This window comes from Odocoileus virginianus, chromosome 2 (assembly GCF_023699985.2).
Source record: "Odocoileus virginianus isolate 20LAN1187 ecotype Illinois chromosome 2, Ovbor_1.2, whole genome shotgun sequence".
NCBI lineage: Eukaryota > Metazoa > Chordata > Mammalia > Artiodactyla > Cervidae > Odocoileus > Odocoileus virginianus.
Genome location: NC_069675.1, coordinates 30857198 through 30871877, shown reverse-complemented (window position 1 = coordinate 30871877; position 14680 = coordinate 30857198). Strand labels below are relative to the sequence as shown.

The 14680-nt window shown below is 35.7% G+C and overlaps 1 protein-coding gene across 26 annotated transcripts in view; it reads left to right on the top strand.

Moving 5' to 3' along the window:
* Nucleotides 1–14680, top strand: part of NRXN1 (neurexin 1) — a 1158212-nt gene that overhangs the window by 1081469 nt on the left and 62063 nt on the right. The window lies entirely within an intron of this gene.

Genomic DNA, 14680 nt, shown 5'->3' with positions numbered 1-14680 from the left:
TCCCAGATTTATTAGTACAGTGATGCTTTGGTCCATTGTAAGTGTTCACAGGTAGGCTGGGCAGGATTCAGGACTCCTTTTCTACCTACATAGATCAAGAATAAAATCAGTTTAAGATGAAATACCTAAGAAAATTCTATTTACTGAGCCACTAAGCCCTGAAGCTTTGTGCTTTGTAATTTAGCCATGAGTTTGGATAATGTAGACATCCTTTGAAAGCAGAAGACAACTTGACCAGTGTATCTGCTGTCCTATGTACATGACAAAGGAAAAGCCAATGGTGATGAGTAACCCTTCTTTTCATTTTCCAGTCTAACAGCTATGTTGTGTATCTACCTAGGTTTTAGCAAGGAAGAGCCTTTTCTAGTATATTCTGTCATTATAAGAGAACAGTCAAACCGTTTTCTGCTTACCAAGACCATGGCAGGCACTTTGTCTCTTTCCGTGGGTTTCCACAGATGAAGATAAAAGAACCATTTTGTAAGATTCAGAGAAATTATTTATTATTTAATAAAACCTTTAATTTAGGAGGACTGTTTCATTCTTTAATATTTTGCCAACCATCCCACTCTGCAAGGATTCAGCAGAGATAAACACATAAATGTTTCAGTTCTGAATTGCTATGTGGGTGTCTCTCAAAGGATCTGATTTTGAAGTAGAACAAATAAAAATAAATGGTATTTCTTGCTTTTTTCCATTCACAGAGGTATTGAAATTCTAGCTTTTAATGAATTCAAATTCCATTTCCTTCCATGTCATTAGCTTTCAATTGTTTTATAATAATGAAACAACAATTAAATACACAAATTGATTTGACCTTGAAATAGTGCCTATTTGATGCATTAGGACAGTTTTTATGGGGAAAAAAATGTTATAATGATATCCCTAGAATTGTAGAATTCTAGCTTCTCATCTCATATCTCTCTTCCAAAATTCACAGGTGCTTCCTAAGGGAGTGGGGATACTTTTGTTTCATCTGTAATAAATTCAGATACAATTAGCTTCTCCTACTAGTTAAGAAGAATGTTGACATAATGGATTCAAAATTTGATGAACTGTAAACATGCCTCTATAGTAAATATTTTGAAGGTTATTAAAGGAACAATAAGATACCATGAGTTTCAAGCCATCAGTATATCAGTTAATCACATATTGCATGTCGATGCTATACTATGGTTCTGGGCAGGCCTACCATGCTGTAAATGATCCCTAAGATTTGTAGGACATGGTCTTCTCCATCAGGAAGTTTTCAAACAAGAACAGCACATAGATATACTAAAAATAATAAGAAGAGCATACCAAAAATAATAATGAAGGTAGTCTCTAAATATTATAAAACCTTTAGAGCAGTGATTCTCAAAATCTTGAGGCAGGAGTAGAGGACATCTGTAAGACCTTTTCAGTAAAGTCAAAACTATTTTCATAATAATGCTAAGATTTTATTTGCTGTTTTCATTCTCATTTTTACCACAAGAGTACAGTGGAGTTTTTCAGAGACTAAGTGACATGTGACTTTGCTACAGACTGAATGCAGAAACAGGTATTAGCACCCAAATGTCTTATATTACTTCAGATATTTAAAATATTTTCAAAAATATAAAATAATGCTGTGCTCTTCAGAATTTTCTGTTTTAAAAATATTTATTTTTTAAATTTTTATTTTATGTTAACATGTAATAGATTTACTGTTATTTTAAGTGAATTAATAAGTATTGAACACTTTTTTACTTTTAATTTCTAATAGAGTATATATCTATGGATATAATCTGTATAAACAGAAGATCTTTGGAGTCTTTAGTAATTTTTAAGAGTGAAATGTTCCTTGAAACTAAAATATTTAAGAGTTGCTATTTCAGAAAAATGCTAGATTACATATGGTACACATATGTGTCCTACCTCTTCTGGGGTTCTGCACAATTTATCACTATATTTAGATCCAAGTAGCAGATTATTAAGTAAACATCTTTTCAAACTTTACACAATTTGTGATACTAGATCTTTTTCTTCTTTCAGTGGTAGTGGGTTTCCTGACCATAATGAATTTTCTTCAGAGCAACTGAACTTTTGATTTTTCCACACATCAAACTCATTGTCTTGGGTCGTGCCATGGCGTAATTCTGTATCATAATTTATTTGATGTCCCAATCAGATGTGAAGTACATTTTAAGCAATGTGTTAATAGTAATGGTTTAACTTGCAAAGTAAATAAATAAGTTTTTTTTGTTTGTCTAAAATAGTCAGGTGTGTAGATTCAAGTTTATCTATGATAACATTACTCTCACTTACTTGCATCCCACGTGTCTTCTTAGGTGAAAGGGAAAGAATGAGGGTGTAGCCAGCATGCTTGGAGTGTGTCATGCTTGTGAACGCCATTCGTCATGCTTGTCACAGTGCAAGTGAAGTTGAGAATCTCAAAGGCAACTAATGCAGCATTTATGGAAGTGACTAAACTCAGCAAATACTAATGACTTCCTTGGTTTTGATTGATTGAACTGGAGGTCATATACAAAATACAGCTGAAAAAAAAGCGTAGCATTTTCCAAAAAGTTTGGGTAAAACCTAACGCATTTCAAAATGAAGCATAGCATCTTGCCAAGGCTTTGCATAAATACTAATTTGAAAATTTCCAAGTATTTACCTTGCAAAATCATTCTTTTTTTGCTTTTTTCATACCTAATTTGAAAATTTCTAAGTTTTTACCTTGCCAAAGTCTTTGGTGTTTAATTCAGTTCAGTCGTTCAGTCGTGTTTAATTAACAGAGAATAATAATAGCTTCCATTGTGAGTAAGCCGTGTCAAAAGTAAATTATGTAGAACCGTAAAATTGAAACAGTCTGTGGGCACTTAGCAGCAACTTCTTCATGTTAATAGTTGATTATTACTATTTATTGACCCTTGAATATGTGCCAATTTTCTTCTAAGTGCTATATATTATCTCACTTATAGCTTATGGGAAATTTCAAAGGGTATGTGTTGCCATTATTCTCATGAAGAAGCTGGGAATCAGGAGGATTGTGCTAACCATCTGATCTAAGCCCCAAGCTTAGGTCAGGAAACCAGATCTGTCTGATCTCACTGCCCATGCTCATACCACTGAACTACTCTCTCCCCTGTGATCACACAATACCTGCATTTGATTGGCAGAAGTGTTTCCAGCTCCTTTATTTTACAGACAAGACATATCAGCATAGACAGACTAAATGGTTTTATAAAGTCACAGAATAGGAAAATCCATATCCATTTACTTTGTTCCTTCCATGAATATCTCAGACTCAACACAGGGTATGAACCTAGGTGCTATCACTTGTTCCTGAAAGCTCAAAATGTTTACCATGTAATATAATTTCTGTGGCATTTATAATACACTGTGTTAGAGAGAGAGAGAGGAAGAAAAAGAGAGTGAGTGTGTGTGTGTGTGTGTGTGTGGTCTTGGAGAAGGACTCTGCAATGCTTTTTTGTATTTCCCATAGTTCTTCATACTGAGTTAGGCCATCAAGTATGGCTGAATCATAGGTTAAGTGAATGGTCCACTATGATGCTTTCCTGAGTGCAATTTATAAAAACTACCAGAAACCACCAGATAGGAGGGAAAGCAGCCCCCTCCATTTTACCAATTTCAGTAAGAGTCCTCTGATAATATTTTTCACACCATTATTTTTAAGCATTCTTTTGGAATATGTGTTTCCATCACCAGCAAAGTTTGTTTGCTTGTTTGTTTTTAAATCACCAGTCTAGTTTACACTGTTTAAAAGTTAGTTTTCTCAATTTGGTCAATTAAGGAATAAAATTCAGCAGAGTCTCATGATTTTTTAGAATGAAGGCTAAAATGTGATTCAGTTCAGTTCAATTCAGTCGCTCAGTCATCTCTGACTCTTTGCAACCCCATGAACCGCAGCACTATGGGCCTCCCTGTCCATCCCAACTCCTGGAGTTTACTCAAAGTCATGTCCATTGAGTCAGTGATGCCATCCAGCCATCTCATCCTCTGTCGTCCCCTTCTCCTCCCACCCTCAATCTTTCCCAGCATCAGGATCTTTTCAGATGAGTCAGCTCTTTGCATCAGGTGAACAAAGTAATGGAGTTTCAGCTTCAGCATCAGTCCTTCCAATGAACACCCAGGACTGATCTCCTTTATGATGGACTGGTTGGATCTCCTTGCAGTTCAAGGGACTCTCAAGAGTCTTCTCCAACACCACAGTTCAAAAGCATCAATTCTTCTGCACTCAGCTTTCTTTATAGTCCAACTCTCACGTCTGTACATGACTACTGGAAAATGTGATTCAAAACACGTGAATACTGATCCTGCTTTTTCCACTTCCTTACCACGTTTCTATGCTTTAGATTCCTTATCTTCCAAATTTTGGTGTGATTTACTTGCTTTGTCTGTGTTTCTGACCAGGATTTGGTAAGGATAAAATGGGAGTGTATATGTCAAAATGTATATATTGATTGTCTATTATTAAATAATTCAGTACCAGTGATTTTTAAAAAATTTCATTCTCTCTACAGCAGGGTCATACACATGCTATAGTTTCCACAGGTGATTTACAATCCTGTTTACTAGTCCTAACATTTTATTCATAAAAACTTCTTCATTTTGAACTGGAAAGAAACATTTTCTGACTCTTGTTTATTCATAAATCATTGTCTAATGAATTCAGAGAATTGAGTCACAACAAGTAACAGAATTATACCACCAAGACCTGAAAGTAGTTTTGTAAAAATGTAAAAGTATAGAGCTACAAAATAGACAGATATAAAAAAAAAAATACACATATACTGTACAACAGATCTACAAAAATACAAGTGTTCCTAGGACTAGGTGGTCTATAAGAGAGTTGGTGAAAGAAGACATTTTATGCCGAGATATGGCAAGAGGCTTGGGTGTGCATCATATTGACAAGTTCATTCATTCATCATTCCTCATTCATTTAACAAACATTTATTGAATGTCTAATACATGCCAGGCCTTGTGCCAGAGGTTGAAAGGATGAAGTGGACAGAGTTCCAACCTTACAATTGCTAATAATCTAAGAAGAAAAAAAGAAATATACAAACAACTACAACAAACAGAATTACTTAAGTGCTAAAAATGGTATTATTACAAAGTACTATGGTAACACGATGGAAATCATGACTAACTCTGCCTAGGGACTTTGAGAAGCCTGAAGAGTAGCATTTGAGCTTGATATAAAGCAATGTGTAGGAGTTTACCAGACTTTTTTCTAAATGGGAAAAGGGCATCTCTAGATAGAAAAGACAACATGTTCACACCAGTGAGGTATAATAGAACATAGCATGCTGGAGACAATGTGAAAATTAGAACAAGCCTTTTGAAAAGTACTTTGGCAGATTGCTTCAAAATCTATAAAAACACTTATGTCTTTAGACCAGTAATCCCACTTTGGGGAATTTATCTTATGAAAAAAAAAAAAAAAAACACAAAGGAAGAAAACTGTTATTTACAATAGCAGAATTACAAAATAAGAATGAATCCAAAATTCCAAAATGGGAATTTTTCCAACAAAAAAAATGCAAAATAGTTAGACAAATTATAACACACCACTTTGGCTATCGGATTGCTATTAGAATGATAATAATGATGTTCTAAGTCAAGATGGGAAATGTACATGCCATTATATTAGATTATAAAGCTATATTTTTATTATTGCAACTAATTTTAAATTAACTTTCTTTGGAGCATAGTTGATTTCCACTGCTGTGAGTTTCTGCAGTGCAGCAAAGTGAACCAGTTCACCATATACATGGATTCATTCTTTTTTAGATTCTTTTCCCATATAGGTGATTATAGAGTACTGAGTAGAGAGAGCTCTCTGTGCTATATACACTACGTTCTTATTGGTTACTTATTTTATATATCTAGTAGTATGTATATGTCAATCCCCACCTCCCAATTTATCTCTTCTCCCTCATTTCCACTTCAGTAACCATAAATTTGCTTTCTACATTTGTGACTCTGCTGATGTTTTATAAATACACTAATTTGTACCACTTATTTTAGATTTCACATATAAGAAATATCATATGGTATTTGTCTTTCTCTGTCTGACTTACTTCACTCAGTGTGACAATCTCTAGGTCCCTACAAATGGCATTAATTCATTTTTCTTGTGGCTGAGTAATATTACATTGTACATATACACCACTCCTTCTTTGTCCATTTATTTGCTGGTGGACATTTAGATTGCTTCTGTGCCCTGGCTGTTGTAAATAGTGCTGCAGTAAATATTGGAGTGCATGTATCTTTTCAAATTATGGTTTTTCCCAGACGTATGCCCAGAAGTAGGATTGCTGGATCCTATGTTAGCTCTATCTTTAGATTTTTAAGGAAGCTCCATACTGTCCTCCACAGAGGCAGTACCTATTTACATTCCCACCAATACTGTAAGAGGATTCCCTTTTCTCCAAACCCTCTCTGGCATTTATTGTTTGTAGAATTTTTTGATGATGGCCATGCTGACTGGTAAAGATGATACCTCATTGTAGTTTTGATTTGCATGTCTCTAATAATTAGTGATGTTGAGCATCTTTTCAAATGCCTTTTGGCTATCTGTATGTCTTCTTTGGAGAAATGTCCGTTTAGAACCCCTGCCCATTTTTTTAATGGATTTTTTGTTTGTTTTTGATATTGAGTTTCATGAGCTGTTTGTGTATTTTGGAGATTAATCCTTTGACATTCTCTTCATTTGCAAATATTTTCTCCCATTCTGTGGGTTGTCTTTTCATTTTGTTTATGGTTTTCTTTGCTGTCTTATTGCAACTATTTAAAATTATGTGTGTACAGATAAGAAATAGAAAAGAATGTGAAATGAAAATCAAAGCAGTAACAACAGCATCAACAGCAATCGAAAGTTTTGTGAAGGTGGTAAGATTGTATTTGAATTGTTTTCATAGATTTACTTGCTGTGATGATCAAATTTACCAGTTAAGCTAATATATATTGATGGTTCCCCGTGTGCTATAAGCATTGTTCAATCCTCCAGTTGAAAAGATAAAGTTTATCATTTATATAATAAATTTTAAATTTTTACAGAAAAGCAGTTTTACACTTTCATGCCTTTCCTAAAATAACTCTACCATCTTTCTAGACCAAAATTGAATGCAGTTTGTTACAGGGAATCTTTTCAGGATCTATTTATCCCATCATTTCTAAGTTCTCTCTAGATTTTCCGACCTTCTATCCCCCACTATGAAAGGTATTACACCATAGCAGTTGAATTGTGTGTGTGTGTGTTAGTCATTCAGTCATGTCTGACTCTTTGCAATCCCATGCACTGTAGCCCACCAAGCTCCTCTATCCATGGAATTCTCCAGGCAAGAATAGTGGAGTGGGTTGCCATTCCCTTCTCCAAGGGATCTTCCCAACCCAGGGATTGAACCTGGGTCTTCTGCATTGCAGACAGATTCTTTACCATGTAAACCACCAGAGAAGCCCTAAATTGGATAATCCAGTTGAATTGGATAATCTAGTCCAAGGCTGGTGTTATAGTAGAAAGTAGCTGGAGGCAGGAGGAGGGTGTACATAGATACATTTCTCACACTGAGGTCTAAAACAACCTGTATCAGAATTCCCAGGAGTACAGATTAAGTATACAGTGTTTTACCCTCATCCCTGGGAATTATAAGTAGATCAAGTTGAGACCATATAATTTCCTTTTTTCTAAGCATTCAAATTCTTTGGCATCTTAAATTTGGAAAATAGTCTCTGTAAAATATTAAATCTACATGAAATAAGTGCTTCTGCCTACTGCAGTTTGCTTGTGAACTTTACAGTATATTTGTATGAGTGAGAAGTTTGAGAACTTTTGTTCCCTGATTTTCTTATAATGTAATAGCTGATTAAGAACTTTGTTTCCAGTTTAGCTTTCCCAGTTTTGTTAATGGAAAACACTCTTGATAAGTAAAAATGTGGATTCTGTGTGTGGCTTGTGCTTGCGCGCATGCATAGGATTGTGAAGGCATGTGTAACATTCAGTGTTTACACTCTTCAGTGTTTACATTCTTGTTGCTTAAAATACCATTGTGTGGGACTTTATCAGTGGGAGGCAGGGGAAGCAGGAGGAAGAAGACTCACTTTTTATAATGTCTCACAAGTTGTACTCACTGAAAAGCAAAAGTTTCTCACAAGGGCTACTAAGGCACTTCAGCTTCATGTAATGCTTTGTGCTCTTTTTTCCCCCCCCTTTTGGTCTTTTCTTTCTTGTCTCCCTTCTTCTTTTCCCTCTTCCCTTCTAACAGACCAGAACCATGGACTATGGCTTTTTTGATTAATGCTTTTCATTAATCAGCCACCCTAACTCTTTTTGATCACTGGTGTCTGTTTGGTAAAAAGCATTGTCCTACTTACAACATCCTGAAAGAATCAGCTTCTTATTATATTTGTCTCTCAAGTTTTGAGTTTGAATCAATGTGAACAGTTCGTCAACTTTCTGTTGAAATAAAACAGATATATAGCATGACAAAGAGCTCAGAAATTTTTTTAAAATGAGCTGGGAACTGGCAGGAGACATCCTTTCAGCTCCATTTTTACCCTTTGACTTTAAGCTGGCCAATCTGGAAGCCAGCTGGAGAAAATGGTGACCAGGGGATTTCTGAACAGTGCACTCTCCCTTCATTGTGTCATTATCTTTTTAAAATATTATTTGATTTGGATATACTGGGTCTTAGTCACAGCATGAAAACTCTTAGTTGCAGCATGTCTAGTTATCTGACCAGGGATTGAACCCTAGTCCTCTGCATTGGGAATTTGGAGTCTTAGCCATTGGACCCCCAGGGAAATCCCTTTCATGTGTTGTTGTTTTGCATGAAATACTTTGGGGGATATCTTTCTGGGTAGATTTATGTTTTAAACAATTAGAGAAGATTTGAGAAGATCAGGTTCTGATCTCATAAAGGAAAGCTTTCCTTCTCTAGAGGTCTAGAGAGCCATCCTAAGAAAACCCTTCTCAGTACAAATGAATTCTTAGGACACGCAGAAGAATCCTGCATGGATATCTGCCTATTCATGGTTTCAAATGCCGGCAGTGAGATAGGAACCCATTCAGTCAAGTGCCATATGTATCTGTGGCTATAAAAGGGTCATTCTATTCTTTTAAATGCTACTATTTGCATATTTCTTCTATGCACATTAATCTTTCTTGCTGAAAATTATTTTCAACTAAAATATTCTTAACAATGTAAAATTCAATTTGGGAAACTCTCCCTTCATGAATGACTCTTAAGCACCTACATTTTTATTTTTTGCTATGGCGCTGCTCTCTGTTCCCGTTTCTCTCTTGGTGAACAGAACTTTTAAATTTTATTCCTTTAATGAAAAGCTTCCCATTTCCATTCATTAGGAATCCTGTTGACCTGACTTCTCCTTTAAAAGAATTGTGAATTTGAAACTCTCGGTTGATCCTATGCTCAGTCACGTCAGACTCTTTGCAGTCCCATGGACTGTAACCCGCCAGGCTCCTCTGTCCGTGGAATTTTCCAGGCAAAAATACTGGAGTGGGTTGTCATTTCCTGCTCCAGGAGATCTTCCCAACCAAGCAATTGAACCCACATCTCTTACATCTCCTGTGTTGGCAAGCAAGTTCTTAAACACTGGTGCCACCTATAAAGGGGGTCTTAAATTATGAAGGTGGGATGCCTATCAACAATGCAGACTTTTGGGACCCATCCAATTAAGGGAATCAGTCTCCAGGGAGGGGCCCAGAAATCTGGATGTTTAACACATTCCTGCTTGGTTCTTATGCAAACTAAACTCAAGAAGAACTATGCTAGAGGAAGCACTAGGGGTAGTTCTGATTGGAAAAAACATTTGCTACATAGTCAGTAGACTTTCAATTGCTAACTTCATAGATATTATATAGTCCTTCTGAGTATCATTTTCTTTTATTTTTAACATTAATATAACAAATTTTAGAATACAGTGTTATGGAAAAGATCATTTGAGGCAGTGGGTTTTGCTTGTGTTTTTACTTTGCAAAAAGTGTACATACCTAGAGGAATAGTCTAAAAAACAAAACCCACAGGAATAAAGTGGCAGAAAAAAAGACACCATAAGATGTAGAATATGGGAAATTTTGCTCATTTAGACATTAATTCACTTCCTACCTCTAATGTGTACTTGTACATATTAAATTAGCAGTTAACAGGAGTTAGTGGTACTCGATGGTCTCAAACTAGGGCTGCCATTAAAGGGGAGAAAAAGCAAAAATAGTAAAAATTTAAAACTAAGATAACCCACTGTATTTTTATACCATTGTTATATGTTTATTCTCTTAAAAAATGAAAATGGTCCAGAATATTTCCCTATTCTATATTCTGTCACAACTAGAGCTTACTTCCTGACATATGTCTTTTAAAAGTCACTCATGCATCCTACTTCCCATTCATCATCACTGTGGTGAAAGTACAGACAAGAAAATTTGCATTTAAAAAAAATCTTCAGCCACCACTCATTTTCTTCCAAAAGGAAGAAACTCAAAGCTGCTTCTTTTGTATTTCGTATCCTATCAATGCCCAGTGGAGGATCTTACTCTTTCCTGGGTAGCAAAACCTTTCAGTGCCTTACTCCAGTATCAGTGTGGGAGGGAGGAGTTTGGAGCCACTTGCTGTCTCCTTTTTGACATCAGCATTTTCCTTTCCTCTAAGTTTTACTCTGGTTGATAATTATGGTGATTTTTGAAATCACGAACCGTGTCAATAACATGTTCATCAATTGATTGAAATGAGACAGAATCCCACTGTCAATTGAAGCAAAGTTATTTAACCTCTCTGCCGCAAAACCCTTCATCTGTAAAATGAAGGATTGGACTATGAGTTATAAGAGCTCTTATAACAAATATTTCTGGTTTTAAGAGAATTGTGACATGGAATATTCTCCCACATGACAGAGTGTATGATAATATCTGGATCTGTGGCTATTTTCCCTGATCTCCCTTCCTGTCTTTCACTTTGTCTGTCCCTCTCTCCTCCTTTCTCTCTCTCTCTCTCCTGCTTTCCTGCGATATTTCCCTCTTAAAAAGAGCATTCATTTGGCTTGAAGCTGCTCCAGTGCTGTAGTATTCTGAGTGGCCTTGTATCCCAGCTCTCCTGCCCTGACCCTGAATGCCAGAGGCTTGGCCAAGTGTGGAAATTGGCATGACAGGAGTCACAGAGGGAAAGTGCCTGATGCTGGTCCTGGGAACTGTGTTCCTAGAAACCTTATCTGTGGATAGAAAGACTGGGTGAAAGCCTGAAGAAAAGAACTACTAACCGCCTTCCTAGGGGGAACAGTAGAACTCTGCTTCCTCTGCAAGCTATGATGGGGGTTATGAATAATGTTAATTGCTCAGTTGTGTCCAACTCTTTGCAACTCTATGTGTTATAGCCCACCAGGCTCCTCTGTCCATGGAATTCTCCAGGCAAGAGTACTGGAGTGGGTAGCCATTCCTTTCTCCAGGGGATCTTCATTCACTCGTTTGTTTACACGTCTAACTTTGTGGACTCTGAAGTAACCTAAAACCATAAGTAGCCTAAGAAGTATAATTTGAAGGTCACCAAAATCCACCCTCTTCACATATTCCTTCAAAGAGCCCTCCTGTGATCCCTGTAGATATTGCATTTCCTGGCCACATCTATAAGAATTCAAATAGAAAGAGGACTAGGGACCTCAAGTCTTTCATATTGTTGATTTCAATGAGATTAATTTCTCAGATCCTTTATTTAAATGAAACTTCCATGGAGAATGGATTACTTGGCCTATTAATAGCATCCAAGCAATTTGAATGAGTTTCTGATACATTGTTTATCACAGGTTTTCAGGTCACCACACTGATTTTTCTTCTATCCGCATCCTTTATTTGCTGTTTCTTCTCCATGACATCTTAATTTTGGAGTGACTCAGGGTATTGTCCACAGTTATCTTCTCTTCGCCATCTCATTACAATGTATACAGAATTCTTTTTTAACCTCTTTGTGAATACAATAGAAAAGCCTGCTTTTAAAGCATGGTTTCTCAGTCTTGGTACTGTAGACATCTAGGGCCAGATAACCCTTTGATGTAGGGCTGTATGTTTTAAGATAATAAGCAGCATCTTTAGCTACAACCCACTAAATGCTGGTAACCCCTCCTCTAGTTGTGACAACTAGAAGTGTTTCCATACATTATCAGATGTTCCCCTGGGATAAAAATTATCTCCATAAACCATTGATTTAGAATAATTTGGTATAAAACAAAACAAAAAAATCCTTTAATAATGCATATTATAAACTTTTCACTTAATCTGGCCAATTCATTTTTTAATGTTTATATCTCTTAAATTTATAGAAACCTGAATAACAACAATTAAAGAGTCAAAAATAGAATCTATAAGGCAGGTTCTGGTTTGGAGATAAAAAAAAGCTTGTGCCCGGGAGGAAATAAAAGAAAATGGATTTCATCTTGTCTTTAACCCTACACCATTATTGATAAAAACATGAACATTACCTTCCTTTTAAAGCAGCAGTAAACAATATCCTAAATTAAGATTCAAGTTTAACTCTGCTGCTTCTTGCTAATTCCATCCTGCTAAGAAAACTAAATTTGGAAGAGTCAGTTCACCCAAATTCAGGTTATTATCCAAATCATGTATTTCTCATTCTTTCACATTCCTACCTCTAAGAATCAAAGATAATTTTGGTGAGTTGTCACTGGAAGTTGTAAAGCCTTTAACCCATGTAAGTTTGTTTTGATGTTTGCATTCAGAGATGAAAACCTTGGAAGTTAATATGGGATGTGGAAGTCTTTGGCTAAGCCTGCCAGAACTTATACCTAGCAGCTCTCTTCTTGCCCGTATCTATCAAATTTTCTTTGCATGACAAAACCCTGGCCACCCTTCCTTCTGTCTCTCCTCCTTTTCCTTCAGTATTTTAGCTTAAAACATCTACCAATCTCATCCTTTTAAAAAATATTTTATTTATTGGCTGCACTAGTCTTAGTTGCAACATAGAGGATCTTTATAGTTGCAGCATGCAAACCCTTTCGTTGATACAGGCAGGATCTAGTTCCCTGACCAGGAATCAAACCCAAGCACCCTGCATTGAAAGCCTGGAGTCCCAGTCACTGGACCACCAGGAAAATCCCAATCACATCCTTTTAAATCTAAATGAACATAAATGCCATCACTTAACATTAATTAGTGAATTTTGAATTAGAAAAGTAACACATACACTTGGATTTAAAAATGCACAAAATGGTACCTATTAGAACTATACCATGGTCCCGCCTTTGAACTCAACACTTCTCCTCAGATTTAAGCTTCTCATAGATTTAAGCACTCCATAGATTTAAGCACTATTAACTGATATTTTTATGTCCTTGCAGAAATTTCCTCTGCATATGCAGCTTTGTATTTACATGTATAAATGTGTGTGTTTAGTGTGTGTATAGTCTTTAAACAATTTTGAATTTGTGCCTTTAATTTTTGTTTACATAGCAATACATCTTAGTTGTCTCTTCATATGCGTGTTTGAATTTACCACATTCTATTTTACAGCTACAGAGTGACTGTAAAACTGTAATTTATCTCCTCAGTTCATTATTGATAAATAGGTGGTTTCTAGTTTGGGGCTATTACAATAGTTCAATAAATAGGTAATGTCTTCATGTCAGTGTTTCATTCTTGTTGTTTTCTTTTTGCTAAGTACTCTGAGCCTTCATCTTTTCTTTTACAAGAATAAAGTTCGACTGTTGACATTTATATTATTTAATAAATAGGCCAAATTGATAGAATGGGCAGAAAATTATGTATGTTTTAAAGAACTTTAAAAATGCTGTATTCTTTTCTATAGACAACATTGAATAAAGGAATGAGAGGAAAGGAATTGGCCAAAAAAAACAAACACCTTGACAGAATCCAAGTCTTTCAAGAGGATGAGTTTAAAAAATAGTTGCCAAGACAAAATGAGCTCTGAAATTTCAGCATTCTAAACCTCAGTAGCAATTTTTCTTATTATGGCACACCTATCAGGATTTATTCTCAGATATTTGTTCTAAGTAGTTTTGCATGACTCTGAAAGCAGTTAGAATTAGTCCTTGAAAATGCCAGGAGATAATAATAACTGGGCCATAAAGAACAATAGATGTGCCCTAGGTACTCTTTCTGATATAAATGTTATTCCTGAAGATCATTCAATGTTTATTTTGGACTTTTAAAAAATATCTCCATGATACTGCCATTTGAAACACACCATAGTCTCACCACTTAAAACCTTCCTATCAGACAGGATACACTCAGTTCAGTTACCTTCAACTGTGCAATGTCTGCTATTATAGAACGATCAATAAATGCAGATGTATTGGGGATATATTTCTATATGGTATTCCAGATGTGGAGGCTCTGTTTATGAAAGAATTACTTTTAATTTTAGAGGAAAGACAAAAAATAAGTATGTATTTCCAACACTGGATAACTCATTTGTTTTTCTTTGGGAAGCAGGATGTGCATTCTTTGGTGCTTGTTTTTATTTTTAATGGTCGACAGAATGGGATATTTACTGGGATTTAAATCGTCTTTAAAGAGAAACAGCTCTGATTGGCAAAAAAAAAAAAAAAAAGGCATAGTAATCTACTTCTTAATATGGCATAATTGCCATTGCAAAATTATCCCATAAAAATACTCATTATATACAGGGCATTCAAAAAATGCCAT